General features: G+C 41.4%; 1 long non-coding RNA gene across 1 annotated transcript; it reads right to left on the minus strand.

Annotated features, from left to right (window-relative positions):
• Nucleotides 1-471: 471 nt before the first annotated feature.
• LOC111266229 (uncharacterized) lies at nt 472-4,745 on the minus strand. Its single transcript, XR_002683946.2, has 2 exons — nt 4,511-4,745; nt 472-642 (listed from the first exon to the last, which is right to left on the minus strand). It is a non-coding gene; the product is annotated as an uncharacterized LOC111266229 (long non-coding RNA).
• Between the last annotated feature and the right edge of the window lie 4,950 nt (nt 4,746-9,695).

Genomic DNA, 9,695 nt, shown 5'->3' on the forward strand with positions numbered 1-9,695 from the left:
GCGATTTCATAGCGCGAGACGTGTATCTTCAGTTGGCTTGTATGAAATTTTGAGAAAATGCGCCGATTCGCAATCCTGTATAGCAACAAACGTTATCGCTCTGATCTAGCGTTTTTTTTTTTTTTTTTTTTTTTTTTTTTTTTAAAAATTTTTGTTCACGCTTTCGAAAATTTTTAGTTCAACACAACTTTTTAAAATTTTCCATACATTTTCCAAATCAGATTCGGATCAACTGTACGTATATATATATATATATATCGTTACTCAACTGGCTTCCAGTAAGCGTGTAACTCTGCTATCGTTCAGTGAATAGCCACACCGCTAAAAATACTCGGCCCATATTTAACGCGCTTCTTTATCCATTTAGTTATATTGAACCCTTTTTAAATTTGGACTTGAAATTTCGTCAGCTCCTCCCTGAATTTCCTCTGCGATTTGGATTGTGTACCTCAGTAAAGAAAAGAGTCGAGAGAAAAGTGCCACAACGAGTGGATTTATTTGTATTTGTCATAGTAGATCATATCGTTTGGTCATTTTAAACGATTAATCTTTCTGAGCACGCTTCGGTTGATACACGAGTACTTTTGAAATGCGTTTGCTTAACTTTTGTGAAGAAATCTCCTCGTCGGCTCAGTTTATTACCTGTCACAAAAAAAAATTCTATTCATTTGCCTTCTGTATTACCGTTTAGGCGAATGTCTGAAATATCAAGGTAATATATATATATTGTAAAAAAAAACTTTTTAGTTTTTATGCATATGGGCTATCTAGCTAATTTTTGGTTAAATATAGATATAAAACGATAATATTAAACAAAAATGATATCTATATATATATACCGCTCAACGGAGTATACACGATAAATCTTTAACATTTAAATGGAGGGCAACTCGGAGATCCATGCAGTCGAAAGAAGACATACCCATTGCACACAGGCTTATCGGTTGCGTTAATTGGCTTTACTGAGTTTCAAACGATTTTTTGGATTCGCTCGAAATCTTTGTTACGTTACAGTTATAGGATGGTATGCGTATTAACACGTATTTAAATGTAGACAGGTGTCCGCTGTGCACAATGTAGCGCAGATAGATGCCCATCTGGTATGACATAAAACCTCGCCTAAAAAAACCTAGGTTACAAGAAAAAACGACATTGTTTAAAGAATTAAATAACTTTACGATAATATGTTCTTTTTGTTTGTTCGTTTGCGGCATTCATTGCGATCGTAAAGTTAAAATCAAGTCGGAGACAAGCTATTTGTTACGGCAATTTTCATGTGATAAGTTTTTCAACAACCACGGAAAGTCGTTCCCCCCAGTTAAGTGATTCGATTTATATTTTTTAGGTCTGAAATATCTGAAACTGAGGTTCGACAGGTGATCAATATTAAATCAGGTCAACTTTGCATAAGTGTTCGGTTCATTACCGACGATGCTGTTACAACGATGAATCACTCAGTGACACGGGGACGATTGGAGCCAAGCATAGTTTTATGTCCAATCTCTAAAAAATCATCGTTTAGCGAAACTATAGCCATGTTAAGTTTTTATCATATCAGCACCATCGCTAAGGACCTGCGCCTTTTCATGCAACTTTGTACAACCCCCGAACCAATCTTCGTCAAAAGGAACTTTTTCGTCTCTGCGACCACCCTCATTCACAAACGAATCCTCTTCCAAGGCTTCCTCAAGCCTATCCTCAACCAAAAGGATAGGCTTGGTACTTCCTGCCACCATTTGTGTAAGAGCCGTCGCCAATTTGTTCTTCCCCTAGGAATAAGTGTTGTAACGTCCGGCGGGCAACAAATCGACCAATCCGTTCGTGTGCCATGCGTACCGACGAGACCCGTTTGAATGCAAATTGAGTTAGTCATTTGATCGAGCTAAGCGTATCCCTTGTGTTTCGAGTTTTGCGTCCGATATCGCCGTTAGGCATCACAGAACGTAGTGTGTCTGTGCCCAGGTTCGAACTTAGACCGCGATGTGTCTTTAAGGTTAGCAGGCAAATACGTTACCTACTAAACTATCATGGGACTATGCCAAGCGCCTAGTGGGCCCTAGCGGCAATTCACCGACGGGCGTCAGCGGCAACGATGCAAAGCGGAGCGAATCACAAAGGAAAGAAGTGTCGTTGATTGACAAACGAGAAAGCCCTAGACGTCTTCAATTTCCGGAGCCACCAGCAACCGAAACTAGAGATTCATCGTCTTTGTGGACAACTAGCTTCGATCTATAGGCGACGTCGCGTCTACAGCGCGTGATGTTGAGTTAGGGAGCTCCAGTTCGGCTTCGCATCCCCGGACCGTCATATCCTTCGTTCACTCAGGTCTGTTGCCTATGGTAGGAGTATTGGCCCGGCTAAGAACTCTCCGAAAGCCCTGCTTAGCTTAGGCGTTTGGCGTACACTAAGCGGTAGCTTTAGGCCCTCGGGCAGTGTGATTCTCGTTTGTTGCTCATAAGGGTACCTCACCTCTCTACTGGGAGATTGCATAGAGTACGATGGCATCGGTTGCGCTTGAAAAGAAAAGACTGCCGCCCTGCATAGCAGCAGGCAGGAGTGGAGAACCGATCTACATGCACTAATGACATAATGAGGGCCTAATTACAGTACTGACTCTAATTGAAATAGAAGTAACGGACGAGAACAATAGGTACAAGCAAAGGCTGCAAAGGATTTGCTTTAATGTACGAATATGTAACGTAAACAGTGAATCTCTATGTATCGCTCGCAAACGCATACTCTAACCATCCGAGCAGGAGTTTAGAATGAGAATTTCCTTATTCTTTTCAAATGCGCAAAAAGCTATTCTTGAACTTTTCAAACAAGTGGTAACTATTAGATTGGTACTAGTCCTTTAACAATATGAGCCTGCAGCAAGAATGCGGCCTATTATTTCAAGTTTGTACATGCACGTACGTTCACATTCGTTTTTACACTTGGCTTATCTAGTTTATCATTTCACGCCTCTTTCTCACCTGTATTTATATATTTTTTTGCCTTTATATTTGATATTTGAGCCTGGTACCGGCTACTGCAAGGCTTAAAGCAGTTGCCACACAGCAACAGCGAACGTTACCAATATGGCGTGTTATTTGTATATTTTGCCAGTATCATTCAGTTCTAGGTCACGACATACTCGCTCGCCATCAATATGCATTTCCATCGCTTCGATAATCCGACCAAACGGACGGCCATTTTCGTTGAACAATCGACAACAGCTGATTAAACTGCTTCTATTGTAGCCGATTTATTGGCCAAAACCAAGTGTCAAAACAAGACAAAATGCCGGTGCGATGGGGCTAAAATGAAAGTATTCGTAGTAATATGAAGAGTGTAAAGTGAAATAGATTGAGATAAATGCAACATATACGTTTTCCAAGTATGCTAGACGTGTGTAATATTTTACGAGGTATGTGTCAGTGTGTGTAGGCGTCAAACGGTCCAAAATGAGCTAAGCGAGACCTTATGCGGTCAAGACCTTCGCATGGAGCAGGCAAACACTTGCCTAGAGTCCTACTTCCACCCAGAACGTGCTGTGATAGTACACATTTGATTGACTGAAATAACTTATGAGCTAATTTTATTATACTGATAAGGTATAGTTACATTATTTAGGAAGTGTTTATTTTGAGCGAAGCTGACATGGGCCTACACGGCGCAGTTAAAAATCAAGCGAGGCCTTACAGTATAAACAAGAAGTGTTTGTTAAGAAGCTTATTGTTTGTTCAGACTAGAACATGTTACTCTGAGAATTTTACTCTGCTGCCCTGTAAAATCAATTATCTTGTCAATGGACGTTCCGCAAATGCTTCACACAGTGTGATGTACATGAGTACTCGCAAAAGAGAGTCGCTCATAATGGTATTGAAGTGTGCACCACTTGTTGACACAAGTATGTTTTTTTTTTTTTTAGAGATAACTTGCGTTGCGTTGGACTCAACTTTGAACGAATCGCTCATGTTAAAGTTAAACAATAGTCTAGTTATTAGGATTCAGGGACTATTGGGCTCGGAATACAAATGACACTGCTGAGCGGATGAGAACACTTCGGGTTTTGCTCTAGCTTCATACAGCATGACAAAGAAAATAAACAAACACACAATGATAGAAATATCTAACCCAAACGTAGCCTAAAAATTTACACTAATTTCTAGTGTACTATATACCGTTGAGTATACCGTTACTTGAACGAACGATGTCGAAGACGTAGCGGTTTATATGACGGTGATTCGCGTGGGAGAAAATGGAGCCTGCAAATGGCTGGTGCGAACAGTTGGAGTAGACGTTACGCTAATCACAAAATTAGCTTGAAGAGGTACCAGTGTGCATGACGTAAAAATAACTTTGAGAGATGAACAATAATTCCTTGGAGTCACTCAGGTACGTTCAAATGAATTTCTGAATTGAATCCGAATAGGGCAAAGGATTCATTTCAACTCTTCTACCATATACACAATCACTCGACCAGCTCACTGATAAACCAATGCTAACTAAAGGCTTAACTAGCTACCTTTTAGTGGTGCAGCCGGTCGCAAATCTTGATCTTTCGACAATAACCTATCACATTTGTATGGGACAGACGACGAATAGGAAGTCCAAGCTGGAGACTGGCTTCCGGGGCATGTCTCTCAAAAAGTTTATTATTATCAGCTATTTGTTGGTGTCTACAACATTAACAATCGCTTCACACTTATCCCGGAGAGACAAGCTACGTAACATTTCGTGCATTCCACGACTTTCTATATTATGTAGATCTGTGAGGAAGCATTAAATAGAACAAGATAAAGGGCGCTAATAGAGGGCGAACGAGGGGCAGCTTTCCGCTAGCGACCTTTTCGCCAGCTTCAACTGCTTTCTGGCAGAGCGGCAGCTGTAGCGACCATTGACGATGTGAAAACTGCTTTACCGCCATAACAAGCGCTAGCCCTATAACGATATGGGCAAAAATCAGATGAGGTAAACAGATCAGCCAACTGAACTAGGTAGGTTACCGTACTTATACCAGTAGTTATGAGAATAGACTCATTGTAGCTATGCTGTTGTCGTGCTCGGTCAGAACTGTCGCCTTGGTCAAACTAACATATGACGTGAACGAGAGACCGCGGCAGCCGTTACCGAAATAACGTCTGCAGCGGCCGAATCAGTCGGTCCTTATTATCTGGGCGGTGGTAAGGGCGAGTCGAAGCCGTCTAAGCTAACAAAACGACCTTGGTTCAGTGAATATTAAATGCATGATGTGTTTGGTGCAAGGCGCTAAAAAACGCCTATTAACACAAAAGCAAGACGAAAGCGTTGTATGTTTCTGTTTTTTCTTGTTCTGCTTTTATAGCTTCTTAACTTTTGCTTGTTGTTGCTGAGCGCACGTTGGACATTTACTACGGTCTGTTACCATGCAGTAAAGAGAGCTCAAAAACAATTTCACATATATATATATATATATATATACGTTGGATGATTATACACGCATACATATGCTAGATACCAAGTATTCTACGGGTCGATACAGCTGTTAAACAAACAGGGAGTATTGCTTCAATTCTTCGTGATCGCCGTGTACTGGCCTTTGTGACAAATCAGTCTGCTAAGCAGATGGACTGGAGCAGCATTAGTGATGTACGCCGGAACGTTAATACAATCAAATAAGGCGGTTCTCGTCTTAGGTGAGCCAGATTAATTGCCAGCTTCTGTGTAGAATTTGCATGATTTTTTTAGGAATTTTAATGAAAGCCCACCAAAAACAGTTGAAATATGGGCAAATAAGGCAAAACCATGCCATTTTTCGTGCCTTGCCATATTATCTTAATGTGTGAACTCGACACTATAGAGAAGATGACGATAATACGTTCGTATACGGGCTCTATGAAGCTAAGTAATTACCATATGCGCAATACATTTGATAGTTAAGAGAAATGGTTGTTTACGAATTACATTTGAGCTACCGTCCGAAAGCGGTGACAAACAAACGCAGACTTTGGCGCGGACTTAAAATGGAGGACTTTGGCGGTAGATGGCGTGAGAGTCCTGACGAACTGCGAACGTTTTAACGTACAAACGAACGTGCAAACGAAACGTTTTATGATAACTCGCAGGTGGAGAGTGGAGTTCGGCCGCATCGATGGCAGGAGTATGTTTTTGAGAGAGTGCGTTCGTGAAAATTCTTTTGGGTGAGGATTTGACGTATGCGGATCTATGCGAAAGAACAAAAATGGCTAAGGAAATCCAGTTTGCTTTCTTATAGCTGAAGGCACGCGATTTGGCTAACAAGCTAACGGGATTTTTGACGTAACGAGAAATTTATTGTCAGATATTATAGCAACGCTATCACCGCGTGTGCTTAATTCATTTCGTTTCATAAAAACATATAACACTAGAGAATCAAATAATCTCGGATGCGATAAGAAGACGAAAACTGGATGACATCACGTTTTTATGCCGCGCACGACGGAGAACTGGGTTCTGAGTCGCCAGCCAGCTCAGCACTTGATTTGCGATATTTGCAAGATCCATTGGCTATCAATGCCGTAAACTGTTTTTTGATGCTCTAAAGTATCAAAGATAGATAGTGTGTAGCGGTAAGTTATTACCTGCGATACATAAAAGTGCCTTGCGAGTATGACAATACCGAGAGAATGCTCAGCTGAAACAGTGACGTTTTCTATAAGGCGCTTCGGCACTCATTCGTCTGAAGCCCCGTATATTATTATATATAATGTATATGTAGTATTATGCAACAACAAAGATTCTTTATAGTTTCTCGGAGCTTTTATAATAGTCACGTATGCGTAGTTAATGCTGACAACATAGGGCGCGCTTGATCAAATGATTGCAACCATGCTATAACAGAGTAATTCGCTAGTATTATTTGTCTACTGGAGTGTGTTAGTCCGCCAGGACACGTATTTCGGGCCTCCACGGTAGTTGGCATTACGTCTTTTACTAACCTTTAATAGCCAACTAATCGATAACGTTAGTCCTGTAAGGAATCCGTCTGGTTGGCACCCCACAGAAAGGAGTCGTAGGACAGCCGCTAGCCAGCGACTTTAATTACTGCTGGCTGGCCAGTCAGCTTAGTTCAGCGCTTCCCCGTTCTTCTCATAACATCGTTTTCCATTAGATGAATGGGAGCATACGAAGCTAACCCCTATTCTGTTCGATTATCATTTCCGCTCACCGCCGAGAACGTGCATAGAGGTATCGCGGCAGCTTAAGGCCTAGGCGTAGGCTAACAATTCGAGCTGTTTCGTTATGCTTAGCTGAGTCGAGCAGCGCGAAGCTCAAAGCGCATTATCTATTCCTACTACCTTACAAGGAAAGATTCATCCCTCATTGTTTTTCTACAAAAGAAAAGTAGATATTATTAATGAGTCATAATCATATCACGCACCGGACACATGCGCCTTAGACAATGTTTTAGTTCGGCGCATTTTTCGAGTATATCGCGTCGATGGCTCAACTTGGGGATGCTAATAGGGAGAGAAAGAAAAACAGCCGTTACTACCTATAGGTCTACTTGTTGTTGAAGCTCGTTTTATAAATTCAATCAGAAACACGTTGTTTGGTCGTGACTTCAACCTCTCTAGCAACGCATTCGTAGCTCTAGACTCAACGACACCGTCTCTATGGTATTCACAACTATACAAAAGATGTCTAAAAAGCTGACCTACTTTACCTACTGAGCCTAGCTGCAATGCTGCATATATCGTCGTTTTCGACAATTGCGTTGTGGAAGACGATCCTTAATTCTGCTAGCTCTAATAAAACGTGGACGTTCGTCCTTCTATCATCAACGTTTCATCTAGATTATAAAATCTAATTAGTTGGATAAAATTGCCAACATTTTTGAGGGTACTGAAAGCCAGCTGGCCATAGTTCTTACACGGATCTCGAGGAATCGACCTAGTTTGGGCCTCTCGTGTACAATTGCTTGGCAACGCCTGCAGTTCGAATCGGCGGCCGACTGGACAACTGGAAACGCGCAGTTGAAGTTCAGAGCCGATACTAATTAATTCATACGTGAATTCTAACATAAAAATTAGTAGGGTTCAATTTGCAATTTTTTTTAAGAAACCTAACCACGAGTTAACTGCCTCTATAGAGCAAGCGGGCCCAACGTCCATTCTCCTAGCATCCTTTAACAGGATTAATCCAGCTTGGGCTTACGATTCGCAAGTCTTTAATAGTATAAACGAAAGGCCAGAGTAGACGTTCGAGTTCATATTCACTGACGTGGTCATCGTCTGCGGGGTCGACTCAGCCGTGACTGAAAATGGGGACCACAAGTACATCAGCTGATTAGCAGAACTCAACTTCGTAGGCATCCCCATAGTCGGCGAAATTATGACATTTTACCGCTTTATAAACTTTATTTATATGTCAAATTTTTAAACTCGAGGCGTCAGCCTCCTCCATATTCTACTTTGCCACTTATTTTGAGTATAAACCCCGTAGAGGTTATAAATGATGCGTTTGCTTTGATATTCGATAAGCGGTAGGTTCAAGGAGGTATCCTCTTTGTCGCGATCATTGGTCACATTTTTTGTGCTTGCCTGCCTGCCTGCCAAGTGATTCTGTCTGTATGTACAATAAATGTAAGCTAGTTTCGAGTGTATTTGAGTGTAAAAAAAAGTGCTATGACATTGGTTAAATTTAAATGAACATATGGACTACTTATCAAACAACTGCAAGTAAGTATCTTGTAAAAATCGAGTAGCTATATTGATATTTTTCCAGATACGATTTTTTTCATAACCCCATTTTAATGCCAGGCAGTGGAAACTGTATACGAGAGAAGATTCGTTCTTGCTGTTGTCATTGCTTTCTCTTATTTATCTATTCCAGTGTATTCTTTGCCCTTTAGTGGCTTCACTCGATGAAGGATACGGTTCTGAACTAAAACACTGGTACAACGATCGCTAGTTTACAGGTAGCTTACTATCAGTATTTACTGCTAAGATACTACAATAGGACGTTTATGGAGCTTATGGAACCTATTGAACTTCTTCCGTGCCCTATCTGTGGTCGAAAAATCCTCATTGCGTAGTTACCACTGAGCCAGCAAGGCCACCTATGCTAGTCCTGTTATTCCCTGCCAAAAGCGCCTCTCAACTTTGACAAGTTCTTTTTTTATTTAGTAGACATTATCTCGATAGGAAACGGTAAGCTTTCTGAGATGCTGGAACCGACGCTTTGCGAGCTGCGTATCCTTTGCCGTTGCCACATCCAAAATCCCGACTTATCTTCACCCGTCACATATCGTTACCACACCACAGTCACCTCCACCGCAGTGAAATCATTTTTTTTTCATTCTGTCACTCCACTGGGGGGCTGCTTACTGTTTTTATTATCTGTGTTCTTTCCCCAACCATGCTATAGTAATACGCTAGCACTCGCAGCGGGGTGTTTTGGCAAAACATTTTAGATTGCCTCTTTCTCATCGTTTTCGTCTTTCTTCTTTCAATACTCTTTGCCATTGTCTTCGTCTTCATCGCTTTCTACCCAAGTTTATCTAACGTGCCATTTCGAATGGCGTATGTGGGATCTAATTCAATTTGGCTCGATCTTTCCACATCCCACTGGTTCTACTCCCGTCGCAGCTACTATCGCATTTGTCGCCTGTCACCACTTCCCATTGCGTTGCTATCCTAAATGTACCCTCGGGGGGAGGGGGAGGCTTCGCTTCCTTTCCAGCTTTGTCT

This window comes from Varroa jacobsoni, unplaced genomic scaffold (genome assembly GCF_002532875.2).
Source record: "Varroa jacobsoni isolate VJ856 unplaced genomic scaffold, vjacob_1.0 scaffold_1065, whole genome shotgun sequence".
In the NCBI taxonomy this organism is placed as follows: Eukaryota; Metazoa; Arthropoda; class Arachnida; order Mesostigmata; family Varroidae; genus Varroa; species Varroa jacobsoni.